Source organism: Mycena indigotica (genome assembly GCF_014461135.1).
Source record: "Mycena indigotica strain 171206Taipei chromosome Unknown Mind.scaff0018, whole genome shotgun sequence".
Lineage (NCBI taxonomy): Eukaryota > Fungi > Basidiomycota > Agaricomycetes > Agaricales > Mycenaceae > Mycena > Mycena indigotica.
In genome coordinates, this window is record NW_023503017.1 from 84,023 (window position 1) to 106,350 (window position 22,328).

Consider the following 22,328-nt stretch of genomic DNA (forward strand, 5'->3'; position numbering starts at 1 on the left):
TTGCGGTCACCGACAAGGAGCTTGTCCTCGCTTTTCGCACCCTTCAGCCGAACGTCATTGTGCCTAACAACGACATGGTTGCACGAGACCTCAAGTACATCTTCGAATTGACGAAGCCAGTCGTCAAAGAACTGTTCGCGGTCAGTGCAAGCCCAATAACTTGTCTATTCGTCTTCTCAATATCAGCAGAACGAAAAGGGCATGCTTCATGCAATGCTTGACGGATGGACAGCGCCAAACGTCCAGTCCTTCGTTGGGCTCGTCATTCAATATGTTACAAACCACGAACTGAAGACTTTCCTCTTGGATATGATTCCGTGAGTTCGTTCCTCTTGTTTGTGGTACTTCCTCCTTATATTCTTGTGTCACGGATAAGACCCGGCCCGTCCGCTCCGGCGCTGGTGTCGGGCCATTGCGGGCCCGTAACACGCAGCACGTGACGACGGGGAACATGCGCCCCAGTAGGAGGAACGCACACGTGGGAAGCACGTGACCGAGAACGACGCGTCGAGCCGTCGCCGAGCCCAACTCGACACCAGGGGAATGGGGAGGAGTGCTAGGAGGTCAGGAGTAGCGCCTGGCCCGCAAGGGATGTGCGATCGTCCCCTCTGCGGCCAGGAACGGGAGCGAGGAGGAGGAGGAGGGGCCAGGGTGTCCGATCACCCCCTTTGCGGGCCCGCGTATATAATGCGCGATAGTGTACCCTGTACTCTATCGCTTAGATCGTCTGAAGAACTACCTTACTCCGTGCGAGGAGACGCTATCGACTCATCGGGCCCGACACGACCCGATTCGAACCTTCGACCACCGACCACGGCAAGGGACCGAGTTCACGGGCCCTTTCGGTTTCGATCTACCCCGCCCGCCGTACTTGCGGGCCCGACTATCCGTCTGTTCTGTTCCGGGCGCGCGTTCTTAGGAGAAGTCCTTGCACGGCCCGACCCGCAGTCTGACAGAATCTAAGCGATCCCCCTACACCCGCAACAGAATGGACACTACCACCGTCATCGCACTCCCGGCGTGGGCTACGATAGTGGCTATCGTCATCGCCTCCCTTGCCTACCTATACGGACGCACTCTCGAAGCCCAACCCGTGGTCTTCAACCGCGTCCTCTACGGAAGAAAGGAGCCCGCCCTGAAGTGGGGCACCCCTAGGCGGGTCTCCTTGGACGAACACCATCGGCACATGGAACACGCTTGCCTGGCCCACGGTGCCGGGCCCGCCGCAAAGCGCCCGACGCCTCAACAACTCCCCCCCCCCCCGCGTACGGCCGAACCCCGATCCGGATCGTCTCGGACCGCCCCGGGCCACCGGCACACTCGGCCTGATGAAATGGGGCGCACCTCCCTCCGCACGAAGGCCCTGGGGGCCGTTCTTATCTCTCTCGTAATCTGCTCTACTTAATCTGTGGCGGGGCCTCTGTCCCCTAATAATAAATCTCTTTCTTCACCCATCACACTGGCACAACGGACGAGCGCAAGACAAATCGATCGATTACAGACAGCAGAAAAAAATACAAAAAAGGGGAAAATACGCAGACAAAAACACGATACGGTCCGAACCACCACGGGGGTGCCCTATGGGAGAGGGCCGACTTGACAAGGCGCGCGAACGATGACAGCAAACCAGAGGACGGGGATACCCGAACGCCGAGGCCCGAGTAGACGGGGAATCCCGGCTGATGTCGCGAAGAACGACCAACGAGTCGCCGAAGCCTAATCCAGGTCCATCATGTCGAAGCTCAGGCCGTCCTGACGGCACACGTTCGCATACACCTCTCGTTCAGCGGCCCGACGCTCTAAACCCTCCGGCGTTTCCCAGAATCCCGACCTCTCTCCTTCGGACCGGTGGATAGCCAGAAGAATGGCGCCCAGATAGCGGCACACGTCGGCGACGTCCCGTGAGGCGGTCAGGGACTCCAGCGAGTTCACCAACCGGAGGTCTGCGTCCAGGGAACGCATCGACGACAACTCCGCGAGTGCGCGGGTCCGACCATCCGGGAAGCCCCCCGTCGGCCGAATGAACCGCCGACTGTTGCAGCAACAGCACGCCCAACGGCGACAAGCGCTGATCGGCGGGTACCGACGGGTCCCCATGCAACCGGCGAGACTCGGCAATGGCCCGATCCAAGTCCCATCCCCTCCCGAACCACAGGGAGACTCGAGGGAACGAAGGCACCTGGAAACCCATGGTGGGATAAGAAGGAGGGTGGGTCTCACCCGCAGGACGGGATGGCCGGGACGATGCCTCTCCTAATGAGCGATCCGCGACAGGGGAGGCCGGCCGGCGGAAAGCGGGCGAGGCCTCGGCGGGGGCCGACTTGACGATGGGGGGGGGAGACGGCGAGCGGGTGCGAACTCGTTTTTCGCACGGGGACGGGGAGGAGTCCCGAGAAGACGCTGACGAAAGGACGACCGGGGCGGCGACGACGGCCCGAAGAAGGCCCGACCGTCGGGGTTGGGCTCCGCCCGAACCGATTCTCGTTTGATCGGGGCAAATAGGAGAACAAGAAGGATCGGTACGGGACCGATGCGGACAGCCCGACTAGATCAGCGAAGCGGGGATCGGGACGTAGCAGCGCAAACTCGCCATCCTCGACTTGACGCTCCCAAAACTCGAAGGAAAAATCGTGCAGATCCGCGGAGCGAGCCTTGTACGCATCTGCAAAAGACCGCCAACGCCAGACAGGCACGATGGAGCGGGCTGCACGCGTCACAAGCCCGACGCACGGGACCAGGGAGTTTCTGGGGAGAACTATCTGGGACGCCCCCACACGGTGCACAAACGATCATGAGCGATGCAATACTGCAGCGAGGGGAAAGGGATCGGATCACTGTTCCCGGTTGACGAGGGGCTCCCCTCGAAAAGCGCCAGCTGTCCAGTAGATTCAAGACGAGGGGCCAAGGGGGTGCCGAAATCCCGTTGCAACGGGGCAGGCGACACGGCTGGGGAGAAGGAAGGGTCGAGGGCATCCGTAGCCGACTCGTGTTCAGAGGCGTCGATCCCCACCGAAGACAAACGACGAGGGTCGGCGATCACCTCCACATCCGAATCCGAACCCGAGTCGGAAGGTAGGAAAAGCAGGGTCGAAACCGGCGGGGCACCATCCCGTTCCACGTCAACCTCCATCGAAGACGAAGACCGCGCCCGAACCACTGGAGTAGGGGGAACGCGCTTCATAACCGGGGCCGTCGACTCGGAACCCTCCGGATCACTCTCGGGGCTCGGAAATTGATCATCCAACCAGGCCCCCAACGGGAGGAAGCTGAACGAAACACCCGCTTCCGCCTCATCCAACGAGGGGCCGCCCGAGAAGGCAAACTCCTCCCGAGGATCAGGCAAGGAAACCACCCGGATGAAGGACGACCACCGGTCGGCATGAAGGAACGGCGGCACGAGAGATGGAGGGAGAGGACCCAGTAGTCGGGCCAGCGATCGGGCCGAGCTACGTTCTCTTTGGGAAACACGCGAAAGCGGCCACGTGGGCTAGGACGAGGAATCGGTCTGAGACGAAGGAGGGGAGGCCGACAGAAGCGGCGCAAGACAAGGCGTGAAGGATGAGTCGCTGAACGGAGCCAGTCAGCACCGGCCGAAAGCGCACAGAGAAGGAGACATACCACCCAACGCCACAGACGGGGAAAAAACGAATCACTGGGCGAGGCAGCGTCGGCAGCGAGGAGGTGCGCAAGGAGGCCACGGCCCAGTTGTCCAAACAAAGGGCGAACATCCTGAAGAGAGCCGTCCTCGCGACGCCAGACGAAGGAGGAGGGGGGAGCATCGAACAGAACACCGAAATAGAGGTGATGGGGCCCGAAGACAAGCGGCTGCCACAGACCGGCCTTCATTAGGCGGTCGAATTCGCACTGCCACAAGATTCGGCGGGAAGACGACGGCCGCGGGGGCGCTGCGGGGGGGACTGGGAGAGCGGGAGCTCGATGTGAACGGACTACGGGGGCCAACAGAGGGAGCAGCTTGGAGGAATAGTCGTCGGCTTGAGACGGGGGCAAGTCCTCCAACAGGCGCAGGGGCTCGAACAACTCCCGGTACGACGGGTCTCGCCCTTGCGCGATGGGCCAGGAAGCAGGAAACTCGACGAGAGACATAGAGGCGAAGCGGACGAACAGACGACCCGGCTCTGAGGATGGGGGAACCATCTGAGAGCTGAGAGGGGGCAACAACCCGGAGCGGTACAAGTTGGGGGACGACATAAAGAGGATTAGAAGGGGAAGCCCCGGCTTATATGGGGGAACGAACGCGTTCTATATCGAACTCGACCGAGGCGCGCAGCACAGCCTACTCGCAAGCAATACGAACAAAGGACGCGCAACTGAATTGAAAAAGACCGACGCTATACCGCACGTGACCGCGGTGAAACACTTGATGGACAGGAAGAATCGATCTGCGGACGCCACGAGGCGTCAGAAGCCAGGGAGATTAAAATGCGCAGCCGAAGCTTAGCTTAAGCTTATGGGCTGGATGGAATTTGCGATCGGAAGGACGAGCTAGAGTCAAAATTAAACCCGAGAAACCGGGCGACCGAGCCACGCCGACTCGAGACGAGTCGTTCCTAGGGAGGGGGTGATGTCACGGATAAGACCCGGCCCGTCCGCTCCGGCGCTGGTGTCGGGCCATTGCGGGCCCGTAACACGCAGCACGTGACGACGGGAACATGCGCCCCAGTAGGAGGAACGCACACGTGGGAAGCACGTGACCGAGAACGACGCGTCGAGCCGTCGCCGAGCCCAACTTCGACACCAGGGGAATGGGGAGGAGTGCTAGGAGGTCAGGAGTAGCGCCTGGCCCGCAAGGGATGTGCGATCGTCCCCTCTGCGGCCAGGAACGGGAGCGAGGAGGAGGAGGAGAGGCCAGGGTGTCCGATCACCCCCTTTGCGGGCCCACGTATATAATGCGCGATAGTGTACCCTGTACTCTATCGCTTAGATCGTCTGAAGAACTACCTTACTCCGTGCGAGGAGACGCTATCGACTCATCGGGCCCGACACGACCCGATTCGAACCTTCGACCACCGACCACGGCAAGGGACCGAGTTCACGGGCCCTTTCGGTTTCGATCTACCCCGCCCCGCCGTACTTGCGGGCCCGACTATTCGTCTGTTCTGTTCCGGGCGCGCGTTCTTAGGAGAAGTCCTTGCACGGCCCGACCCGCAGTCTGACATCTTGCAGCCTTTCGATCTCGCATACCGGGCACAACCTTGCACGAGCTATTGCCGACACATTCGCCGAGTTTGGCATTCAAAACAAGGTACATTATGCTCATGAATCCTCCCTGCGGTTGCTTGAACCTGCCCCTGTAGGTGCTTAGTATTGTCGGCGATAATGCCAGCAATAACGACACAATGGTGGAAAATCTCGTCGAGATGTTGCCAACGACCGCTCGACTGAGCCAAGCAACTCGTATTCGATGCTTTGCGCATATTCTGAACCTGGTTGTGAAGGTATGTCGTGCTCTCTTGTCACCCAGCAACTCTCTCAACAAATCTAGGCAATTCTCTCGCCTTTTGTCCCGCCGAAAGGTTCGAAGCCAATCGCTGGCGAGGACGATGATGAATTCGACGCTGTCGATGACGACGAGCTTCTGGCGGCGATGGAAGAGGTGGAGGATGCTGTTGAAGCGAGCGACGCTGGCGAGGACGATGATGAATTCGACGCTGTCGATGACGACGAGCTTCTGGCGGCGATGGAAGAGGTGGAGGATGCTGTTGAAGCGAGCGGACGCTGCTGCGATCGCCGATTTAGATTTGGAGGCGCTACTGGAGGCAAGAGCGCTTGATTTGTTGTTGGATGAACAGGAGAGGAAGATGGCACAGAATGCCTATCGCAAGGTGTGTCCGCTTTTTGGTATAAAAAAGCGAAGAGCTCATTTGTCCTGCCAGCTCAACCGTCTTGGCCACCGAATCTTCAATTCCGAACGGTTGCGAAAGCAGCTTGCGGAAATTGCTCTATCCGCGTGGGCTGGAGCTCCAACCGGCTCTTGACCGTCTATGCACGACGTCAACGGGCCGCTCGAGTATCAAGAAGTTGCTCCTCTCGAATGAAGAGTGGCAGGTCGTACACCAACTACAAATAGTGTTGAAGGTTTGTGGGCTACATTGGCATACTATTATTGATGCTAACGATTGTGGCAGCCGTTCAAAGATGCTACGATCCGCCTCTCGACCAACAAGCACCCTCGAATCTTCGAGGTGATCCCAATCATCGACTTGCTCAACCAGCATCTTGAGGATATCGCGCAAAGTACCGAGACAACTGTCTTCATTCACCCAAAGGCGGCACCAGCACGACCCCTCAAATCGACACAGCAATCTATGTTTGCCGTGGTCCGAATGGCGGCTGTGGCGGGGCTCGGAATTCTCGACAAGTATTATTCCAAAACTGACGACTCGATTATTTATCGTGTCGCTATGTGTAAGTTTACGCGCTGCTCTTCTCATGATTAATGGACTAATAAATGTTCAGTGATGCACCCGTCGTATGGCCTGGCGTACTTCGAGAGCGTGGGGTGGGAACGAGAGTGGAAGGATACAGCAGTGGAGATCGCACGCCAGCAGTGGATTGACCACTATCGTGTGGAGGCGCCAGCAGCAGTCGCGGTCACGGCCCCGAAGACAATTTTTGACACCCTCGATGCAAAGCCGATCAGTGCAGACCCATTCGAAGACCTTCTGGCCTCTCCTCCAATCCCTCGCGATAACTGCCAGAAGCCACTCCTCTGGTTTGGGACGCTGTCCCCGTACGCGGCTAAGCCCTCGCCGAACAACGCGGCGCTGATACAGATGGCTGAAGACTTTCTTGGAGCACCAGGTATGTGAACTGTCTTCAAGTATGTGTTCTATTCTAATGTCTGTTCTAGCGACTTCAGTTGATGTAGAGCGCGCATTCTCACATGGTGGTGGCATGGTCACGAAGCGACGACACGCATTATCGCCAGAGACCATCCGGGCAAATGCCCTTGTATCTGCGTGGCGCCGAGATGGCCTGATCCCGGAGGAGAAGGCTGTGCAAAAACTCTCGACGCGGGTGTCTCGAAAGCGGGGAGCTAACAACACAGCGGATGATGAATCAAGTGATGAGGAGGTAGAAGTTAGTGACAATTAGTCTACATGTGATATAGTTTTTGTATCTATATCTAAAAACTTTCGACACTCTTGAATCCGTGAGTGTGACATCCGCGGATGCCAACCGTACGGATGCCGGATGGGATGAATGTGAGTTCAGGTTTTGGGAATTGAAATACCCACGGGAAGAGTACAAATATTTATTCGTGGCACTCGTGCCAAGCTTTACTACATGCACAACCAGGGGCATCTCTGAGCAATAACCAGGGGACTAGTTGCTTTTGCCCCAGGGGGAAAGACATTAGAACCATGTGTTTATCTGTGAACAACCAGGGAGAGAAGATACTATCACCCTGGTGGATATCTACATTGCCCCCTGGGTATTTCCACAGCTCCCCATAAGACAGCTGTCTCATGTCTCATGTCCCATCACCAGATCAAGTGGTTTTCTGGATTTATGCCTTTAAGTTGGATTTTCCCACGGTGTTTCACTTTTTCGGCCCTTCTTGCAGAAATTTTGATGGTATTTCTCCCTCCAGCGAACGAGATTAGACCCAAACAAGCCTAAAACACCCATCTCTGGTGACAACCATGCTGCTGATGGCCATTCGACAGTCGGCAAGCCAAGAGGTGGCAGATTCGTCAGCCCTGCCAACCAGCTAAAAACATAAGATTGATCAATAATGACAGATGTCGCCGAATTTGGTTGTTGCCCGGTGATGCGGACTGCTGGTTGGCGACGACTGTGCATGAAAAGAGATAGAATACAGTTGTCTACTAGTATACTAAGCGGGGAACTCGAATTGGCCAGGAGTATGTTCATTATTTACACGCAATGGTGCATCATTGTGTTTATCCACACTGAGGGTTTAGAGGGGGATTGACGAATGAGGTGATGGTGCTGGTCATGTAGGAGTCCAGCGGTGGTGCGCTGGCTCAGCAGTGCAGCAACAAGCCCTTGTTCATCAAGGAAGTTCAAGTTGCAAGGAAGAAAGACAGAATCGCTGCTCAGGCTGTCACTCACCAGTGATGCGGCCGATGACAGTTCCCAAATCTGGGGGGGGGGGGTCGAGGCACGTGTTGTTGTCTGTTGGCAGATCTGATGAATCTGCCACCTCTTGCGGCAAGCCTAAGAGAGTGGCCGGTGTTACACTATGTGACATGGCCTGCCAATGGCAAAGTGGAGTTTTTTTCCATTTTTGACCAGTCAAGAGGTAGATCTTGAGCCAAAAACACGTTTCCGCGGGTCATCGGGCATCACGGCATCAATCTGGGCCCTAGAAGGCCCATTTTCGCACGATATTTCACTTTTCTGACACTCTGAAAATTGAAATCTTGTCCGATTCCTTAGAAATTTTATTAGTCGGTAGCTCTTGCTGAGACCTATCGATTTATGCACTTTTCGGACCTTTGACAAGTCCTGGGAAAATGTGGTTTCGGCTGCCTTCGGAGGTGTCACATCACCTATATCCGGCAATCGAGAAGTGCCCATGGGCACTGTAGATAGGCCAAGCAAGCTGAGTGCATGAAAAAAGTGACGTGAGCCGCGTGACATGAATTGTGCCCCGCGAATTGCGTGACCACCGCAGCACCAGTGCTGCACCACCTCTCTCATCCTAATTTGCCAGTGCATGAACACAGGGTGGTTTTAGGAGTATTTTTTAGCAGAAGCTAGCACAAAAATGGCCAGTTTTCAAGCAAAAAATCAGTTCAAACTGGTGGTTTTTTGTTCAATTTTGACACAAGCAAAGCATATAAAATATTTTGCTTTCACAGAGATAAAAGGACAGAGATATCTAATTTTTGTGCTAGTACATCGCGGTTTTTGAAACTCACAAATGGCCAGTGGACACATTTGTTCGCAAATCTGGCAATACAACCTGGGAGTTTTTGTTTGACCCACAAAATAGGTGCAAACTAATTCAGGCTTCTGTACTGAATTTTTCTTAGCAGAAAAATAAAATAAAAGTTGACAGTGTGTCAAACCCTGGGTTCAAAAACCCTTTTTCTTCGCCTTTTTAAACCTTTTATTTTGGCCCTGGTTGATAAGATAAGACAAGGAGGAGATAAGATGGACAATAAGATGGTGATTGGATCATCAGATGTCGATGCTGATGTTGATTGACAGCGTGGAGTTGGACATGAGGCAAACAGCACGTAAAGGCATGGCTAAAGTATGACGTCATTGCCTCTCGTATTAGGCATGGTAAACACATGGTAGTAGTGTATATAAGTAGAGTAGATTTCGTCTTGTACCCCAGTCTTCGAATTCCATCATCTTTACGATATCCTTTCACGGTGCTTCTTGCTTGCCTTCACTGGCCAACTGGCATCCTCTGAATTGGTGTTGTTTGTGACATAATTCGAAGACTACCCTCTTACCCTCGTACCTTCCTACCTCCTACCACCTACCCAAACCACTCCCCTACCCCGAAACTATCGCCAATTTTCCTCCCATCCCTTTCCCACGCCTCTTCTCTTCTGCTTTAGGTCGTCTGCTCTAGGTCCTTTTGCTCTAGGTTCTTTTCTTCTTGGCTAGGTACACTTGGAGACGACAATCCAAGGGACCCACTCGAGAGGACACGCGCTTCGTACTTGCAAGAGAGACGTCTGGCCCAACCCAGGTGCTTTCGTAGAGTCATAGCTGCTACAAGGAGCGCAGGGGCAATCTTCGGAGAACCCTAGTTCGTCCAGGCGGGGTGTGTCGTAGAAGGCCCCGGTGGATTCCTCTCACGCAACAGGTCTCTTGGACCCCCGACAACGGACTCTCCGGTCCATCCTCTGTGGCGCTCTCCGCGCTTTGATCCCTGACCTCTCGTCAGGGGCTCCTTCTGAGGAGTCTTCAAGAAATTCTACACCCCGCTCTCTCTCCCCTATCCCCTCTCCATTCAACCACTTTTACCTCGACTCTCTTCCTCCTTCCCCAATCTCCGCCTTGGCCACTCTTGCCATTGCTCCTACCCCCGCAACCGTACCCCCAACCAACACCTGCACCCGCACCCCAACAACCAACCAACATGTCTCGCGTCGTACTTATAACCCCCCTCCTCTCTTCTCTGGCGAGAAATCGCTTTGGGAAAATTTCTACGATTCCGTCACAACTTATATTGCGGCTTACGCTGATGCGCTCGATACGGATCATAAGCGAATTTGGTTCTTGATCTCGTACCTTCGATCTGCAGATGCTTCCGCATGTACGGCAGCTGACTGGGTGCGCAATTGGAAAAAGCGAACCCTTAAGAATGGTGTGCTTGCGGCCACCTATACATTCGACGATCTCATCGGAGCTGGAACTCTCATTCAAGGATACGAACATCGCACAGGCAGCGCATCTGAAGCTGACGACTACTCGTCAAAATAAGATGTCGCTGACCGACTTCTTCCAGTCTTTTGAATTGCTGGCAGAACAGGCTGGCTATAGTCCCAATGCCAAGCCTTGTACATACGACGCGTTCCTGATCCAGCTTCTTGAGGAGTTAGTCAATACGGAGATCACTGGTCCTATCTATGTGGGAGGCACTGCCCTGCCCAAAACCTATTTGGAATGGAAAGAGCGTCTGATGCAGATCGACGCGAACTTGTCTCGGAACAGGCTGCGTTTGGGCCGCCGCGGACAGACGTTTGGTTTCATACCTCAATTCCAACGTACTCCGCCCGCCGCCCCACATGCCCCAGTACCGCAAGTGACTGCGCCTGCCAAAGACCCCGATGCCATGGACGTCGACCGCGCTCGACAGAAGTGGAAACCTCTGCGCTGCTTCAACTGTGGCAAAATTGGCCACATTAGTCGCAACTGCCCGGACCCCCCTCAGAAGAAATGTCACGGATAAGACCCGGCCCGTCCGCTCCGGGCGCTGGTGTCGGGCCATTGCGGGCCCGTAACACGCAGCACGTGACGACGGGGAACATGCGCCCCAGTAGGAGGAAGCACACGTGGGAAGCACGTGACCGAGAACGACGCGTCGAGCCGTCGCCGAGCCCAACTCGACACCAGGGGAATGGGGAGGAGTGCTAGGAGGTCAGGAGTAGCGCCTGGCCCGCAAGGGATGTGCGATCGTCCCTCTGCGGCCAGGAACGGGAGTGAGGAGGAGGAGGAGGGGCCAGGGTGTCCGATCACCCCCTTTGCGGGCCAGCGTATATAATGCGCGATAGTGTACCCTGTACTCTATCGCTTAGATCGTCTGAAGAACTACCTTACTCCGTGCGAGGAGACGCTATCGACTCATCGGGCCCGACACGACCCGATTCGAACCTTCGACCACCGACTACGGCAAGGGACCGAGTTCACGGGCCCTTTCGGTTTCGATCTACCCCGCCCGCCATACTTGCGGGCCCGACTATTCGTCTGTTCTGTTCGGGGCGCGTTCTTAGGAGAGGTCCTTGCACGGCCCGACCCGCAGTCTGACAGAATCTAAGCGATCCCCCTACACCCGCAACAGAATGGACACTACCACCGTCATCGCACTCCCGGCGTGGGCCACGATAGTGGCTATCGTCATCGCCTCCCTTGCCTACCTATACGGACGCACCCTCGAAGCCCAGCCCGTGGTCTTCAACCGCGTCCTCTACGGGAGAAAGGAGCCCGCCCTGAAGTGGGGCACCCCTAGGCGGGTCTCCTTGGACGAACACCATCGGCACATGGAACACACTTGCCCGGCCCAGGGCGCCGGGCCCGCCGCAAGCGCCGACGCCTCAACAACTCCCCGCCCTCCCCGGCACGGCCGAACCCCGATCCGATCGTCTCGGACCGCCCGGGCCACCGGCACACTCTGCCTGACGAAATGGGACACACCTCCCTCCGCACGAAGGCCCTGGGGGCCCGTTCTTATCTCTCTCGTAATCTGCTCTACTTAATCTGTGGCGGGGCCTCTGCCCCTAATAATAAAACTCTTTCTTCACCCATCACACAACGGACGAGCGCAAGACGAATCGATCGATTACAAAACAGCCAAAATACAAAAAAAGGGGAAAAAACACGCAGACCAAAAACAAACACGATACGGTCCGAATCATCACGGGGGCGCCCTACGGGAGGGGGCCGACTGGACAGAGCGCGCGAACAATGACAGCAAAACAAAAGGAGGAGGATACCCGAACGCCGCGACCCGAGTAGACGGGGAACTCCGGCCGAGGTCGCCGAAAGACGACGAACGACCCGCCGAAGCCTAATCCAGGTCCATCATGTCGAAGCTCAGGCCGTCCTGACGGCACACATTCGCATATACCTCTCGTTCAGCGGCCCGACGCTCTAAACCCTCCGGCGTTTCCCAGAATCCCGACCTCTCTCCTTCGGACCGGTGGATAGCCAGAAGAATGGCGCCCAGATAGCGGCACACGTCGGCGACGTCCGCGAGGCGGTCAGGGACTCCAGCGAGTTCACCAACCGGAGGTCTGCATCCAGGGAACGCATCGACGACAACTCCGCGAGTGCGCGGGTCCGAGCATCCGGGAAGCCCCCGTCGGCCGAATGAACCGCCGACTGTTGCAGCAACAGCACGCCCAACGGAGACAAGCGCTGATCGGCGGGTACCGACGGGTCCCATGCAACCGGCGAGACTCGGCAATGGCCCGATCCAAGTCCCATCCCTCCCGAACCACAGGGAGACTCGAGGGAACGAAGGCACCTGGAAACCCATGGTGGGATAAGAAAGAGGGTGGGTCTCACCCCAGGGGACGGATGGCCGGGACGAGGCCTCTCCTAACGAGCGATTCGCGACAGGGGAGGCCGGCCGGCGGAAAGTGGGGCGGGGCCTCGGCGGGGGCCGACTTGACGATGGTGGGGGAGACGGCGAGCGGGTGCGAACTCGTTTTCGCACGGGGGACGGGGAGGAGTCCCGAGAAGACGCTGACGAAAGGACGACCGGGCGGCGACGACGGCCCGAAGAAGGCCCGACCGTCGGGGTTGGGCTCCGCCCGAACCGATCCTCGTTTGATCGGGGCAAATAGGAGAACAAGAAGGACCGGTACGGGACCGATGCGGACAGCCCGACTAGATCAGCGAAGCGGGGATCGGGACGTAGCAGCGCAAACTCGCCATCCTCGACTTGACGCTCCCAAAACTCGAAGGAAAAATCGTGCAGAGCCGCGGAGCGAGCCTTGTACGCATCTGCAAAAGACCGCCAGCGCAGACAAGCACGATGGAGCGGGCTACACGCGTCACAAGCCCGACGCACGGGACCAGGGAGTTTCTGGGGAGAACTGTCTGGGGCCCCACACGGTGCACAAACGATCATGAGCGATGCAATACTCGCAGCAGGGGAGAGGGATCGGATCACGGTCCCCGGGCGACGGGGGGCTCTCCCGAAAAAGCGCCAGCTGTCCAGTGGACTCGAGACGAGGGGCCAAGGGGGTGCCGAAATCCCGGTGCAACGGGGTAGGCGACGAGGCCGGGAAAAAGGAGGGTCAAGCTCATCCTCTACCGAATCGTGTTCCGAAGGGTCGATCCCCAGCGAGGACAAGCGACGGGGGCCGGCAATGACTTCCACATCCGAACTCGAGTCCGGATCAGAGGGGAGGAACAGGAGGGTCGAAACAGGCGGGGCACCGTCATGCTCCACGTCGATCTCCATAGAGGGGGAGGATCGCGCCCGAGCCACGGGCGTAGGGGGCACGCGCTTTCCCATCAGGGCCGTCACCCCGGCACCTTCCGGATCACTTCCAGGGCTCGGGAATTGATCGTCTAACCAAGTTGCCAAAGGGAGGAAGCTAAAAGAGACGCCCGCCTCCGCCTCATCCAATGAAGGGCCACCCGAGAACGCGACCTCGTCCCGAGGATCCGGCAAGAAGACTACCCGAACGAATGACGACCACCGGTCGGCGTGAAGGAACGGCGCACGAGAGACGGAGGGAGAGGGCCCAGCAGACGGGCCAGCGTATCGGGCCGAGTTATATTCTCTCCGGGAAACACGCGAAAGCGGCCACGTGGGCCAAGACGAGGAATCGGTCTGAGACGAAGGAGGGGAGGCCAACGGAGGCAGCGCAAGACAAGGCGTGAAGGATGAGGCGCTGGGCGGAGACCGTCAGCACACGATCGGAAGCGGGCAAGGAAGGGAACGTACCACCCAACGCCACAAACGGGGAAAGAACAAAGCATCGGGGAGGAAGTGTCGGCAGAAAGGAGATGGGCAAGGAGGCCACGGCCCAGTTGTCCGAACAAGGGGCGGATATCCTGAAGGGAGCCGTCCTCGCGACGCCAGACGAAGGAGGAGGGGAACGCATCAAACAAAACGCCAAAGTAAAGGTGGTGGGGCCCGAAGACAACCGGCTGCCACAGACCGGCTTTCATCAGGCGGTCGAACTCGCCCTGCCACAAGATTCGAAGGGAGGACGACGGCAGTAAGGGCGCGGCAGGGGGACTGGGAGAGTAGAAGCTCGATGGGAACGGACTACGGGGGCTAACCGAGGGAACAGCTTGGAAGAATAGTCGGCGGCTTGAGACGGAGGCAAGTCCTCCAACAGGCGGAGGGGCTCGAATGACTCCCGGTACGACGGGTCTCGCCCTTGCAAGAGGGGCCAGGAAGCAGGGAACTCGACGAGCGACATGGAGGCAAAACGAACAAACAGGCGACCAGGCTCCGACGACGGGGGAACCATCTGAGAGCCAAAGGGGGGCAACAACCCGGAGCGGTACAAGTTGGGGGACGACATGAAGAGGATCAGAAGGGAAAAGCCCTGGCTTATATGGGGAACGAACGTTCTATATCGAACTTCGACCGAGGCGCGCAGCACAGCCCACTCGCAAGCAATATGAACAAAGGACGCGCAACTGAATTGGCAACACGAAACGCTACGCCGCACGTGACCGCGGTGAAACACTTGATGGACAGGAAGAATCGATCTGCGGACGCCACGAGGCGTCAGAAGCCATGGGAGATTAAAATGCGCAGCCGAAGCTTAGCTTAAGCTTATGGGCTGGATGGAATTTGCGATCGGAAGGACGAGCTAGAGTCAAAATTAAACCCGAGAAACCGGGCGACCGAGCCACGCCGACTCGAGACGAGTCGTTCCTAGGGGGGGGTGATGTCACGGATAAGACCCGGCCCGTCCGCTCCGGCGCTGGTGTCGGGCCATTGCGGGCCCGTAACACGCAGCACGTGACGACGGGGAACATGCGCCCCAGTAGGAGGAACGCACACGTGGGAAGCACGTGACCGAGAACGACAGCGTCGAGCCGTCGCCGAGCCCAACTCGACACCAGGGGAATGGGGAGGAGTGCTAGGAGGTCAGGAGTAGCGCCTGGCCCGCAAGGGATGTGCGATCGTCCCCTCTGCGGCCAGGAACGGGAGTGAGGAGGAGGAGGAGGGGCCAGGGTGTCCGATCACCCCCTTTGCGGGCCAGCGTATATAATGCGCGATAGTGTACCCTGTACTCTATCGCTTAGATCGTCTGAAGAACTACCTTACTCCGTGCGAGGAGACGCTATCGACTCATCGGGCCCGACACGACCCGATTCGAACCTTCGACCACCGACTACGGCAAGGGACCGAGTTCACGGGCCCTTTCGGTTTCGATCTACCCCGCCCGCCATACTTGCGGGCCCGACTATTCGTCTGTTCTGTTCCGGGCGCGCGTTCTTAGGAGAGGTCCTTGCACGGCCCGACCCGCAGTCTGACAAGAAACTCAGCGTTAGGGCCTTGATGGCTCAAGTTGATGAGGGTGACAAGTTCGATGGCACGTTAGCACAGTTGATCCAGAAGTTGCGCGAGGCGGGTTTTTAAAGCGCTCCTCTCCCCTGGCCAAGGAGACGGAGCGATCCGAAACTATTGATTCGAAATATGGACGTTATTCCCCTCTCAGTAAATTAAATGCGACTCCCGATATGCCTGCTACGGACTCTTTTTATGATACCGACTCGGACTCGTTACGAAAGGACATACATGAATTCCTTTACAACTCTCGTCGTATCCATGTTTTGCAAAATCAGAATCGTCTTCATAACTTAAAGGAACAAAAGCGTGCTGAGAAAGATGAGTGGTGGACTGAGTTCCAAAAGGCCTGCGGAGAAAAACCGCATCAACAAAGACTGAGAGAGGAAGTGAGGAGGCGGAGGCTGATGTGACTGTACCTCCAGTCCCAGCGCACACTAGGGTTCGAGACTCTATCCGGATGCAAGAGGCTGCTGCGCGACAAGCTAGAACCAAGCCAGATCGTCTTAGTCAGGAACTGAAAGACTTTCAACGGGAACGTAAACGCTATGAGATGTTGGTCCCAATAACTCTCATGGTTCCTGAGACTGGCAAGGTTCGCGCAATAAAGGCTTTGCTTGACAATGGTTGCACAACGACCTGCATTGACCGAGCATATGCCCAAGCTGAAGGATTTGAGTTGAAAGAGCTGGACTCTCATATTATCGCCCGCAATGCAGACGGCACCGAGAACACTCATGGCAAAATAACACACTATGTCGAACTACGCATGGGTGTTGGAGATCATTGGGAAATGCAACGCTTCCTTGTCACTGGACTGGGTAAAGCCCGTGTCTTCATTGGATACGATTGGCTTCTCAAACATAACCCTGAAATTGACTGGCGCTCCCAAAAGATCAAGTTTTCTCGCTGCCCTGTTGAATGCAATGCTCGTGATGGAGAGTTCCAAGCCGACCCTGATCTGGAAGAAGGAGAGTCGATCTTGCTCGTGGACTTTGGTCCAGCAGTTGATCTCCGACTAAAGGAGACCCAAGCACAGCGAATGGCAGAAGAAGCTGGTCGAAACAAAGAACGAATGACCGAGGAGAAGATTCCCAATCAGTATCGAGAGTTTGTCAAAGTGTTCGCTAAAGAATCATTTGACTCTCTACCTGAACGTCGTCCATGGGATCATGCGATCGAACTCAAGCCAGACTCTAAGGCTGTAGATTGCAAAATCTATCCTCTGTCTCGTGATGAACAAAGAGAGCTTGACAATTTCCTGGAAGAAAACCTAAAGAGCGGACGCATCCAACCATCAAAGTCACCGATGGCGTCTGCCTTCTTCTTTGTCAAGAAAAAAGACGGTTCTCTTCGACCTGTGCAAGATTATCGGAAGTTAAACGAGATGACGATTAAAAACCGTTATCCTCTGCCCTTGATCTCTGAGCTTGTCAATAAGCTCCAAGGTGCCCGATACTTCACAAAGCTTGACATTCGCTGGGGTTATAATAATGTGCACATCAAGGAGGGAGACGAGTGGAAGGCAGCTTTCCGAACCAACCGAGGACTGTTCGAACCCTTAGTCATGTTCTTTGGGCTTACCAATTCGCCGGCAACATTCCAAACAATGATGAATGACATCTTACGTGATCTGATCAATGAAGGACACGTTGTCGTCTATCTTGACGATATTCTTATCTTTACGGATTCACTGGAGGAACATCGGAAGATTGTTCGCCAGGTGCTTGAGGTTCTCCAGAAGCACAAACTCTATCTCAAACCCGAAAAGTGTGAATTTGAACGCACTGAGATTGAGTATCTGGGAGTGATTATCTCGCACAACTCAATGAAAATGGATCCCGTGAAGATCAAAGGTGTCATGGAATGGCCGCAGCCCAGAACAGTAAAGCATGTGCAAGCTTTCCTAGGGTTCACCAACTTCTACCCCGATTTATTCGAGGATACAGCGAAGTGGCTCGACCTTTGACCAAGCTCACTGGCAAAGGCGGTTGGACTTGGGGACCAGAACAGCAACAAGCCTTCGATGGACTGAAGTCGCGAATAGCTGAGGATGCTGTACTGGCACTGCCAACGGACGATGGAAAATTCCGTCTTGAGGCTGATGCTTCTGAAGGTGCAATTGGAGCCATTCTTAGTCAAGAACAGAATGGTGTATGGCGTCCTGTTGGGTTCTTGTCACATAGCCTGACGGAGACAGAGCGAAATTACGAAATCTATGACAAAGAAATGCTCGCCATCATGTTTGCGCTGGAAGAATATCGTGCCATCCTCATGGGTGCTAAGGAGACGTTCGAGATCTTCACTGATCATCAAAACCTCGAATATTTCAAGAAGCCCCAGAAACTGAATCGCCGACAAGCCCGATGGGTCACTGAATTGTCACAATATGACTTCACACTGCACCATCGGCCCGGAGCGCTTAATCGGAAGGCTGACCTGCTATCTCGACGGGCTGATCATGATCAAGGAAAGGACGATAATAAGGACGTCATTCTCCTAAAGCCAGAACTATTCAGAGCGACTCAAATACACTTCGAGGGACCAGAGAAGACGATCTTCTTAGTCAGATCAAATCGACTAGAAGATTAGATACCAGCGTCAAATTGGCCCTTGAAAAGTTGCTGCCTGATTGGCGAAAAGATGGCGACCTGATCCTTTACCGAGACAAGATCTATGTGCCTCGAGATGATACTCTTCGCGAACGGATCATTCGCTTGCATCATGATACCCCGCTTGTTGGACATCCAGGAGAATATCGGACCCAGGAACTCATTGAACGTAAATATTGGTGGCCCAGAATGGGTAACCAAATCAAAGAGTATATCCGAACCTGTGATGCATGCCAACGGACTCGATGGAGACAACGAACTCATGGATTCCTGAAACCCCATAGTGTCCCCAATGGACCATGGGAGACAGTGTCAATGGACTTGATCGGCCCACTACCAGAAAGTAATGGCTTTACAGCTATCCAAGTCTGGGTCGACTTGTTTACCAAACGGATCCATATTGAGCCTGTGAGCATCAAGATCAACAGCGAGGGAATCGCACGCTTGACACGCGATCGGATTGTGCGATATCACGGGGTTCCTCGGAAGATAATCTCAGACCGAGACCCCCGCTATGTATCCGACTTCATGCGTGAGCTTAATCGGCTGCTGGGAACAGAGATGAACCCAAGCACGGCATACCATCCTCAGACCGACGGTCAGACAGAGCGGATGAACAAAGAGATTGAACACTATCTCCGCATCTATGTCAACCACCACCAATCAGACTGGTCGGAATGGTTACCGTTGGCCGAGTTCGCCTACAACGACAAAGCTCATGCTTCGACCAAGGTCTCGCCATTCTTCCTAGATCATGGGTACCATCCCTGGAAAGGCGTCGAAGGACCATATGACTCTAAGGTCGAGGCAGCAGAAGAATTCGCGAAAAAGATGCAGCGCGTGCGTGAGGATGCAACGGTGGCAATTAAGAAGGCCCAAGAGCGGATGAAGAAGTACTATGACCAGAAACGTGTACCAGCACCTGAGTTCAAAGTCGGAGATAAGGTGTACGTTGAAGGGTCAAAAGTGCAACAGAATCGACCATCCGAGAAGCTCAACGATCGACGTGTGGGACCATTCAAAGTGGAGGCAAAGGTTGGACCTTCGGCATACGAACTCAAGATGCCAGGTTCTAGTCAGGCTCATCCAGTCTACAATGAGACAGAGCTGACACCCTACCACGAGCCACCACCCCACCGGCGAGAAGAAAGGCCGCCACCGGACATTGTGGATGATCACGAGGAGTGGGAGGTTGAGGAGATTATGAAGAAGCGGAAACGTGGTCGTGGTTGGCAGTATCTGGTGAAGTGGAAGGGATACCCGCATAGCGAGGATACATGGGAGACGGCGCAAAGGCTTGAGAACTCTCAAGAATTGTTAGACGAGTTCAACCAGAAGAACCCAGTGGTCAAGACCCGTAGTGTGCCTGTCCTTGCCCAGGGTCATTGGGATTACCTGGTCAAACGTTATAAGCCGACGCAAGAGAAGCTCCCATATCCATCCCGGAAACTCTTTAATTATCAGACTGGCCATTTTGTGGAGGCTGAAGGGGGGGTGGATGATGAACGCGCTTTAATGCCCTCTGTCGACGAGGACGTCGACCTTGAAGGGGGGGTAATGTCAAACCCTGGGTTCAAAAACCCTTTTTCTTCGCCTTTTAAACCTTTTATTTTGGCCCTGGTTGATAAGATAAGACAAGGAGGAGATAAGATGGACGATAAGATGGTGATTGGATCATCAGATGTCGATGCTGATGTTGATTGACAGCGTGGAGTTGGACATGAGGCAAACAGCACGTAAAGGCATGGCTAAAGTATGACGTCATTGCCTCTCGTATTAGGCATGGTAAACACATGGTAGTAGTGTATATAAGTAGAGTAGATTTCGTCTTGTACCCCAGTCTTCCGAATTCCATCATCTTTACGATATCCTTTCACGGTGCTTCTTGCTTGCCTTCACTGGCCAACTGGCATCCTCTGAATTGGTGTTGTTTGTGACACAGTGTCAGTTTTCTTGTCCATTTTTGCATTGTCTCTAGAGAAAACAAACAAAAAAGCCATTTATTTTCTTAGGGTTGTTTTGGCAGACTCAAAGGGCTTTTCACTACAAAATTAATCAAGAATAGAGTTCATTAGCAGCCTCAGATTTAACAAGAAATAGTGTGTACTGTAGATCTGAAGGAAATCTAAGTGTTTCATCACTCCACTAGGAAAATTTGGAAAGGAAATGTGCCAGAGGGCGGCTGGCTATAGAGCAGTAGCATACAGACTTGGAGGTCAATGCTCTCCTGTTAATTCCCTTATGCCTCCTATCTAACTGAGTCACCTACGCTACATGCTTCTGGGGCAATGCATGCTATGACGACATGCTGGGGAGAGATGAAAGATTATGATAGGCTATTGACACAATGGCTGATAGCAAAACTTGCAAGAAAATCTGCTCCATCAAATTTTCGGAAGGAAGATAGAAGGGAAATAGAAAGAAAGAAAAATATGTTTTTCCAGCAGCTAATAAGCTCTACTGCATTGAGTTTGTCTGATGGTTTTATAATATTTTCCTTTGTAAAAATTTGCACCAAATGTAAGGGCAACCCCGGAGGCCTGAGATCAAGGTCCTAGCAGGGGAGGATCCAAAGAGAAGAAACTCTAAGGGTCCGCCTGCTAGGTAGCTGACTATATACTGCTTGTCTGTAGCTGCTGCTGCTGTCAGGCATGGGCGGTGTCGCAGACAAGGTCCTAGGACAACTGTTGGGAGGGCGTTGACAGATCAGTAATTGTGCGGGAGAGATGGAGGACCAGACCAGAATCAGAATCATCTCCGAGGGGCCAAAAGGGAGGTTCCCCTCACAGAAAAATTAGACCTAAGTTTGCTTCCTTCATAGGCATACAAGTCAGAGCAAAAAACAGCATGTTTTAGCTAATTCAAATCCTCGCCAAAACATGTTCAACTTTTACTCTAGAATATTGAAAAGATCATCAGGTGGCTTTGCTTAATAGACCAATCCTTGGATGAGATATGTGTAGTAATAGTTAATCTCATGTTGTCAAGGATATTTATGACTAATCCTGTCATTAAGTTGACTTATGAGCTCTCCAAATACCTATCTAGCTTCTCCAGTTGACTTGATTTTATGTAAACCAGAAAGTGGTTGGACTGATCCAATCCTTGAGCTGCGACTAAGTATAGGTTCCTTAATAAAAATTATTTATATGGTTGAATTCAGTTTTGTCTCAATTTGTATACTGCCAAGCAGTAAAGATTTACTCTCTTGATATTCATTAATATTAGTAGTAAATGATATACACATCAGGGATTCGCGTAAAAACGGGGGCACGAAGCAGGACTTATTTGTGGGAAAACCGGCGCCAAATGGGGTCAGCCGATTGGATTTAAATCAAGGCCGCGGATTTGAGCACATGTGACTTGAAAATTACCTTATTTGGTAATTCCCAAGTCATGTGCACCCAACTCAGGGCCGTAACAATCGGCCCCAGTTATTTAGGCCTGTATCTGCCACAAATAAGTCCAGCTTCAGGCCGTTTTTTTTTTACCAAAACCCCGATGTGATATTAGTACATATTTGTTGAAGTGATGATGCCATCAGAAATAGTAATGCCATTAAAACTAGTTATCTCTGGGCAGATTTTTTTCATATTCCAAATCAGAGAAATAATTTATTTAATAGCAGTGATACCATCAGGATCAATCAATTTATCAAAAATAGACAGAGTAATAAATTTCTATTCTATATAATATTCATCAAGATCAGAAAAACTGGATAGCATGCAGTAATTGCCCTTAAATAGTGGTTCTGATCAAAATAGAAAGTCTTTATATGTGATATCCAATACTAAACAACTCTTATCAGGTGGCAGCAACCATCCTTGTTAGGGGAACTCCTCTGCTAGCCTGTAGAGACATGATGTGACATTCCATATAAAAATTTCAGTTCATTTTTTCTTCTTCTTTTTTTCTCTTCTGAGCATTTGAAGTAATGAACTTCAGTCTGCAGAAGTATTCCAAAGAACATCTGCCGGGTGCACTGGGAATAGCCA